Here is a 9,116-nt window from a genome sequence, read left to right as displayed (position 1 = left end):
AAAATCAGTTGTATATAGTCCAATTCAAAGAAAAACAAAAAGTGACAAATAAAGCCTCAAAACATACCAAAAACCAAAAAAAAAAAAGAAAGAAAAATAAAAGATAAGAAAAAAGAAAAGGAAAAACATAGTTAAAGGATAAGAAGGAAAATAAAGAATGGAACGAATATGCAAGTAAAACATGTAATACCTTATCGACAAATAAATGATCAAATGACAACATCGTCAATGATCCCAAACACTCTAGGTGTTAAAAGCATCCATCCTCAAACCATTTAACTTTTCCTAAAACTAATCCTAAACTATTCATCCAAGAAAATAAAATAGAAATAAAGAAGAATAAGAAAGTCTCACCGGTTATTCCAAGCAATACGAAAGAGTAAGAAAGAAAGCAAACGCAAACCGTCATGATACTCCAAGAGCAATAGCAAGGATAATAAACCAAGTGAGAAAAATAAAGCTATATACAGAAACAAAATTGTTAGTAACTTCCATACAAAATCAAATAGTATCATAGGTGACAGAAATGATCAGAGCAGCAGAGACAAAGAATCAGAGAGCAGAGAGAAAAATTAGCCAATCAGAGAGCAATCAATCATCTGGAAGACATAAATCAAGAACTAGATCATCAATATATCATCAGCAGCAGAAATCAACAGACATATAACAGAATCAAGAAGCATATGCAGAATACTATCGCAGAGAACAGGCAGCAGCATAAATCATCAGCAGAGAAAAACACCAGGTGTGAGATAAAGCCAAAGTGAACCAAAGAAGCAAGGGGGAGACCAAAAAAGCGCAACAGACATAAGAATATTCCCTCAAGCTAAAAATAAGCTACCCCCCCCCCCCCCAAGATAAAACCAAGCTACAAGCTGGCAAAGAAACAAAAGAAAAGCACACAAGCATGAAAGGGAGGGTAACTAATATGGTATCACTCGACACTATGGTAAGGGTAGAATGAGCACTCATGTAGACACCCATTTATGTCTCCCCAAAACCAAACCCGATGATGAGTACCTTTCGTGTCGAATCATAATCGAATGAAGTGAAAGTGTGGAAAGTTTAGTGTTGCGGATAATTTTAATTTCTTTTCTTTTCTCTCTGTTTTTGAAAACCTATTTTAAGAAAATAGTCAATCCAGTTTGGTTGGTAAATAGAAAGGGTCCAATAATGGTGTATATGGATGGGGCTTGAAAAAAGACCTTTCCAACGATATATTATAAGCCCAATTCCGATTAATAAATTGGAAGTTATGGCTAAATTACTAAACTGGGCCCGGTTTGAGCCTTATATGCGGCCCAATGATCTAGATGAGGGCCTAATATTGATTTATCATTCCTAATGCAATTAGGTTTGGTTTTAGTCTTCTAGATTCTTCTAGAAGGTTCTCTTCATTCCTAATTCAATTAGCATTGATAAATTGACTTTTGTTGACTTTTTAGAGTTTTAATTAGCATAAACGAGTGTTTTTAAGGAAAAAACGATTTTGTCCTTATGTACGTCTAAATTTTATCTGAATTAAGAAAACGCGTGAAAAAATTAATTAGCGCCTAACGACAGACATTAGCGTCTGGCGTTAATTCCTGGCGCTAAATTCTTTTTTCCTCGTCGAAACTCTGATTTGTTTTTCCATCCTTTTGGCTGATTTTCTCTATAAATAGCCTCCTAAAATCTCCGTTTTTGATCACCAATTCTCATCAAATATCAACAACTCTCTAATTCTCTTCTCTCTCGAAGTTAAAGCTCTCTCTTTCTCTCTAAACTAAACTAGCTTTTTCTCATACAAAATTCCGCATTCACAAGACCAAGAAACACCTAGCATTGTTCGAAGTTGCCTTCGCCTTAGACGTGAAAGGTTTTAATTTTTGAGGGTTTGGTCCCAAATCTCTATTTCAATTATTTAATTTGATTGTTTGATTATTATTTTCCTTGAAGTTACTAACGCGTGTATTTTGTTATTAGAAAGAGATACGAGGCATCCAAGTAAGTGCTTTAATGGTTTTTAATTGATATTATGATGTAGAAATCATGTCTAGGTTGTTATTATGATTCCTAGCGTCATTTTAGGGTGATTTGATCTTGCTAGTATCATGTTTAGGGTAATAACTAAAAATTCCTAATGTCAAGTATGATTAAAAGTATGATGCCTTTTATATTCTTCCTAATACCTATATTGTTAGTATCATGTTAGGGTTAAAGCTTTGATTTTTATTGCTCAGTGACATGCTAGGGTTTGTTATTAATCTTGTTAGTATCATGCCTAGGATCTTGCTATTATTATGATTTAACATGAACACGTTTATAATTATGATTATTATGATTGTTATAATTGTTATTATGATTATGATTATAATCGTTAGTTATTATCTTGCTTGATTTATTGTTATTGCTTGATCACACCTTTTATGCATGTTTAAAGGGAATTGGTACTTATAATCATGCTTAATAAGATAATTAATAATCTTGTTTAGGGTTAATTTGATTATAATTCAAGTGATCTCCAATAATAGTTTTATTTGTGCATTAATATTCAACCAACATAGATTAAACAGGTTTAGGGTAAACCTATTGATTGCATGTTAGTTAGAAAGCGCACATGAATACGATCAGAATAATGTAGAGGCCTATTATTAGGGCAGGTTCAATCTATTTTAAGTTGGATTTGTACCTTCATCCCCGAACTACAAGTCATGGTTCCAGACCTATTGGAGTTGACGATCTCCTGGATCGTTATGGGGTGTAACCTTCACCTCGTGAACGGTTTACAAGTTCTTAAAACTTGTTGGCGACTCTTTTACTCTATCTTCTTTCCCTTTGGACGCCACCATGCTTTAGTGTATGATCACAGTGCACTAGACGAAAATATAAATTGGCCACCGGTTCATAACCCCCCTATGCCACCGGTTTTGAACCGCTGGGCATTTGGGGGGTGGCAATAATCGTATAAAAAGCCACCGGTTCAAAACCGGTGGCAAAAACAAGTATTGCCACCGGTTAACCGGTGGCAATAACCCTTCCCGCTTTTTTTAAAGAGGTTATTGGCACCGGTTCCTGGTCAAAACTGGTGGCAATAATGGCAAAAAAAAAAAAAAAATTTTTTTTGCATTTTTTCACTTAAAATGATATATAAACACTTACATATATATTAACTTACATTGTTTTTCATAAAAAAGCTGTAAAATTACAATATTCCTCGAAAAACAAAGTGGCATGAACGACATGAATTTTTAGGCAAATTCTCAACCAGCATTAAGCTCGTTATCAGGTTGTCCAGTACCTTCTTCACTGTGAGCTCTTACAGTAGTATTTGGTGAATTCTTTGCTTGGTTATTTGCCACTTCCTCTAACTTCATCATCCTCATCCCGAAGCAACTGATCTAATTCTGGCCAGACTAATTCTTCCTGAAATTGACAGACTTCAGTATATTTTCACCAAATTACAAGTTCATTATTACGGAAGAAGTAAAATTCCAGACAATACAATCAATCAATCAATCAACTTATAACATTTTGAACAAGAACCTACACAAATCAGAGTAAACAAATCATAAATCAGATAAACAAATCAAACCAGTATTTGGAATAAACAATTTACAACAGCCTCGGTAGGGCAGAGCAGAAGTGACAAGTGACAGTAGCTCTAGCAGAGCATATAGTGCAGCATCTCAGTCGGCAGGACCAAGTTGCTATGCTGATTTTCAGAAATGTAGCACAGGAAAAGTGCCAAGAGTATCTCAGGCAGGACCAGGCTACATGCACAGGCCACTTCCAGCCAACTTAGAACAAAGGAAAACTCAAAGATTGGTTTTGTACATATGTTCACTAGATCTTCACCAAAAAAATAATAAAGAGGGGGAGCTATATGTACTCAGTGAAGTCCCCAATAAATTTTGCAAAGAGAGATACCAGTTGTCACAAGCAACATGAGAAAGAAAAGAACTGCACTCAGAATTCAAAATATATGCACATGCCTCAGGAATTAAAAATGTATGGTAACTCAGAAACTTATAGTCTGATTTATGTGAGGAGTCCAAGTAACATTCTATGTTCATTTGATGACTAGACACCTGATCAAATTTAGTGTATACATCTATAGAATCTTTCATGATACTTACGCAGGGTGAGCACCAATAAGAGCTACAACCATCATCGTACAGTTATAAGCAACTTTTGATTGCAAGTTGTCAAAAGGGGAGCTTCACCATCTTTTAATTTTTCAATAGGGGCCCGATTATCAGCATAGATATGTGATGCAACTACCTGAGAGAATTATAAAATGTAAATAATAAGTCATGATATGCAAAATGGAGCTTTTCTAATTGTACATTGAAAATGGGCTTATATTACATAGAATAAAGAAAAAAAATCAAAGTCATATATTAAGTGTGCCTCATATTTACATATACACATTCTCTCATGTAAATAGACTAGCAAAGATTTCCTTTGTTTCCACTAAATACATTACATAAAAAATGCAGAGAGCCATGCACAAAGATTATCTTCTGTTTCTATGCAAATGAATAAATGAATGTCTATTATTTCTAGTCATATTAAAAATAGACTACAAAACACTAGTCCTTTGTATCAACACCTGGAAATGTCATTTAAATTCAGCAAACCTACTGCTAGACTCGGTTATAACCAACATACAAAATCTGAGTACTTTACTTCAATTAATGCATTAATATGCAGATATAGCATTTCCCAACTGATCATTCCTACTAATATATTATCCATATATGATAGATCTTGGTGTTTCTAATACAAAGATTCATCAAAGGTTGCATAAATATCATCTATCTCATTAAAATTTTGCACTAAACATATCCTTGCTTAAACAAATACTATGAAAAACTATCAAGAGTCTTTCACTTAAATGATCTCATATCCTTCATCATAAGTGATTCAGAAATCCGACAACGTGAGTATTGAGTATGATCACACTGTACAAGGAGACCACCAAACGACAACTATGCTAGCTAAATCCAAGATAATCATAATGTTTTGACATATTCAAATTAAAGCAGAAAGGACTGCCTTACCCACTGATGCGAGGGGATCATTGAGCCTTTGACTTTGACGCTATGCTTCCATTTCTTGGCTCTACAACCGGTGTGCTTTTCCCATTCACTTAATGACTACTTCCTTGTCCCACATTTACCACACTTACACACAACCCTAAAAAGAAGAGCACAGGTAATCAAATTAATAGCAGATTGTTTGCAAAATGTAAAAAAAGAATTTAAAAGAGCATAATATATAATTTTTGTAACCTTGAAGGCTTGGGATATATGATGCCTCCATACCATTGCACGCAACAGTTACCTCATCGGATGACACAGGTTGTCTGTATCATACAATAGTAACTCTTACTAAATTGTTTGAGCTCAAAATCGGTTGTATAAATGCCAGAAACAACAATAATAGTAATAATAATAAAAGTATTTGCTGTAAATCTATAATAAATTATCCATAACAATATTAATAATGATGATAACAATGAAAGTAAAGCAACAGTAACAACAAACAGAGGTAAACACGTACTTTGGGTTGACTTCAGGTAGAGCTACAGAGTATGATGGCTCAAATGCAAACTTTGGCTTGCAATCAGGGCAGTAATATTCCGCATCTTCCAAATCCTTAGATAGAAACAGAATGTACAAATAAATCCTCTAAAAACAGTCTTTACAAGCACCAGGTCTTGTCATTAAAACAAAAACAAAGAGTGAACCAACCTTGAGATTTTTGCCACAGATTTCAGCACACTCAGCATGCTCCCAAACATCACAGCCGTCACAACAAACATATGCGAGAAACAATTACTATACACACAAAATATTGACAAATCTCACGAACAAAAAGCAGTACTTCAAAATTAAATTGTTGGACCAAAATTTGAGTTCCTACATATCTATTTCTTAAGAATTAAGTGATTTATAGACAAAACCAAAATTCAACATTGATCACAAATATAAATCAAATCTCAACATAACAAACCTACGTGAATATACATATCAAAGACAAAATCGATAAGCCCCATATCAAGTTCAATTTTTTCTGTAATTAGGGTCAGATTATCACGAAAATGCAGAAAAATTATCAAGAGACATCCTTTACCTCATCATCATCAAACTCATCACCATACCCAACCTTCACATGGCCACAATACCCGGGTTAAATCTCGTACCCAAGTTCACTCCACTGCACATTAGTAATATTTGAAAGCTCAAAAACACAGATCTATATGATTTCAAGAAATCTGACAATGAAATGTTGTCAAGATTCAGTAATTGCGATGGTGCATATAATTGAGAAAGGAACAATTTCTATGGAGTAATATAGAATTAAAATCGAAATCAGAAAACCCTTGGTTTCCAAAAACATGAAATTGTAAATTTGAGAAAAATAAAAACTCAAAAATCACGAAATAAAGAAATTAATTAAAGAGAAAAGAAGAAAAAAGCACGAACCTTCAGGGAAAATCATTTCGCGAGGGGGAAACGACGAGAGGTGGGTTTGTATCAGCTCCTTGCGCCACTGCCGCCGTTGCTAGGACCGACCGACTGACGCACCGTGAACATGAACAGAGGGAAGCGGGAGGAATGGACGGCGGCACGGTGGAGAGAGGAAAGAGAGAGAGAAGAGGGAGATCTAGTTTAGGAGTGAGGAGAGAGGAGAGAGAACACGAGATGGAGGAAAGAGAGAGAGAACGCGAAAAGTGAAAGAAAATATAGGGGCGATTTTTTTTTAATTATATTGCCACCGGTTTGAACCGGTGGCCTTTAAAACATATGCCAACGGTTCGGTTTAAACCGATGGCAATTAAAAAAATCCTAATCCCGCCCATTTTTTCCCCACCGGTTTTTAAAAATCGGTGGCCATGGTTCGGTGCCTTTTTGTATTTTTCTACTAGTGGTGGGGTTCAAGCTAGGGATAATGATTGAAATATTCCTTACAACTCCCCTCACCAACATCACTAAAAATCTGGCTAGAAACATCATCCATGAGCATAGGACCCTTATCCCTAGCAAAGAAGTGGGACCAATCATCAAGGACTGGCTCGCCCGATAACCCCCAACGGCCAAAAGTCTCAGGAGAAGGAAAAGGGTTAGGGTTTGCCGGATCATTAGTAAAATCACATCCACCCGGCCTCTTATAATCGTAAGAGGTCGGGGAGGTCCCTCTAATAGCATGAGGAGGTACATTAGGCCACTCCCAATAAGAGTAACACAAATTAGGGCCTACGGTCTCATCAAATGGCTCCCACTGAGGTATGGGTCCCTGTTAGACCGGTAGGTACGGATAGTTAAGATATGGTTGGATATCCCCTCTCATTACATGGAAATCATAGACTTGTCTAGCATTAAAGTCATAGCCTAATACAAAATCGTACCCCAAAGGTGAACAATTTAGAACATTAGCTATGGAATTAATTTTCGCGTGCAAAAGATACAAGTCAATATTATAAATAGTAGAAGGAGCGGGAGGAGTCGTGGATGTACCTCCTCGGGATGAAGAGGGAGCAAGAGGAAGATAAGGATTATGCCGGAGGTTAGACAACGGAGGTGTCTTGAGGGCTTGATCAATCGGCACCTTGTAAGGTCTCCATGGAAGAGGGGTGTCCACACATATAACCATAGCCTCGGGGTGAGGGATGGGGCACCAATCCATAGTCCTTGTAACCTTCCAAATGTACAAGTTTGCTTTGGTGGTGCGCTCCCAAAAACATTGATTAATCATGGCATAGATGCTTAAGAAATGGTAAGGAGCTTTCTTCCTTTTATCATGGATTGGGACAAGCGACTCGAGCATTTCTTCATACTTCTTGTTAAGAGAAAGGATCAAAATGGTAATCATACCCCCCAATTGGATACTTCCGTAGAGATAGACACAATCTCTTATATCAATGAAACGATCGAGCAAATGCGAAGCGAAGTCGATGACCGCTAACCCCTCTTCAAATGGCTTATCCGCTAGCCATAACCAACTCAACTCCTCTCGAAAAATAGCACCAAGGGATTCCTTGGAGAAGAAAGCATATGTGATGAGTCGGCTAAAATACCTCAAGGCCGCATGAATAATTGACGCCACCTTAGAATATTGAGGACAATATGAGTCCTCGACAGAAATATGCCTCCACAACTTGAATTCACTTAATTGTTATCACGTTGCACAGCATCAAATACCGCATACACAAGTGGGGCATCCTCACTAGGAGTTGGAAACTTGAAGACCTAATTAAGATAGGAAAGAGGCACCGAATGATCATGGTTGAAAACTTGAAAAGAAATTCTTCGAGAAGTATCACCATCCAAATCCTCCTCAAGGACCTCAAGTGAAGAGAGGAATTCGAAAGTAATCTGAGAGTAAGTGGGAGATGCAGGCTTAATAATTCCTCTAAGCCCAAGTTTTGACCCAAAAATCTCACATCATCGTCGATACCAAACAAAGTAGTTGCCGAAAAATCATAGAATCTAGTAGAAAAGAGTGTCCGAGTTGAAAGCTTGGCAAATCTCTCCCAATGCTCTTCCTTTGTGAACTCAATTCCATAAGTCTCTGAAGTGTGGGAAGGAGGAGGAACTACCTCCCTACAGGTAGATCATCTAGCTCTCTTAGCTCGACGGCGAGGAACCATTCTACACACATAATTGAAAAATGCTCTAGTGAGTAAAGACTATGAGTCACAAGTATGCATCATGAGCAACAACACTCCAAACCATCATCAAAAACAAACTACGCACATTAACATTTCCAAATCAATATAATCAAACTATAATTCCAACAAATATGGTGCCAAAATTATAGTATGGTCAAGCAAAATCATCAAATACAAGTTCATATAATCACCAAAATTTCATCATTAACACAACAAATGAAGGAGATAGTAGGCAATATGCATACAAATATGAGGCTATAACCAAATCAATCTAAACACTCATGAACAACCAAGGTAGAAAATTTATCATAAGTATCAATAGAAATCAAGAATCATACCTTAGATTGATGAGAGTTTACAAAGAAAAGGAACACAAAGCACTAGAAAACACAATTATGCCAAATTGCAAGCAACAAACCCCAAACCAAAGGGATACCCAAAAATCCCAACTTTAGGA

The 9,116-nt window shown here is 36.4% G+C and overlaps 1 long non-coding RNA gene across 2 annotated transcripts; it reads right to left on the bottom strand.

Moving 5' to 3' along the window:
• Positions 1-3,116: 3,116 nt before the first annotated feature.
• Positions 3,117-6,717, bottom strand: LOC110700346. 2 transcript variants are annotated; one of them, XR_002507194.1, is made up of 7 exons: positions 6,474-6,717; positions 5,739-6,204; positions 5,548-5,642; positions 5,277-5,350; positions 5,046-5,181; positions 4,119-4,263; positions 3,117-3,419 (listed from the first exon to the last, which is right to left on the bottom strand). It is a non-coding gene; the product is annotated as an uncharacterized LOC110700346 (long non-coding RNA). The 2 variants fall into 2 exon arrangements; XR_002507193.1 differs by having other exon boundaries at positions 3,117-3,405; positions 6,474-6,715.
• Positions 6,718-9,116: the final 2,399 nt, after the last annotated feature.

Source organism: Chenopodium quinoa, unplaced genomic scaffold (genome assembly GCF_001683475.1).
Source record: "Chenopodium quinoa cultivar QQ74 unplaced genomic scaffold, ASM168347v1, whole genome shotgun sequence".
In the NCBI taxonomy this organism is placed as follows: Eukaryota; Viridiplantae; Streptophyta; class Magnoliopsida; order Caryophyllales; family Amaranthaceae; genus Chenopodium; species Chenopodium quinoa.
This window is presented reverse-complemented; position numbering and strand designations above follow the sequence as displayed.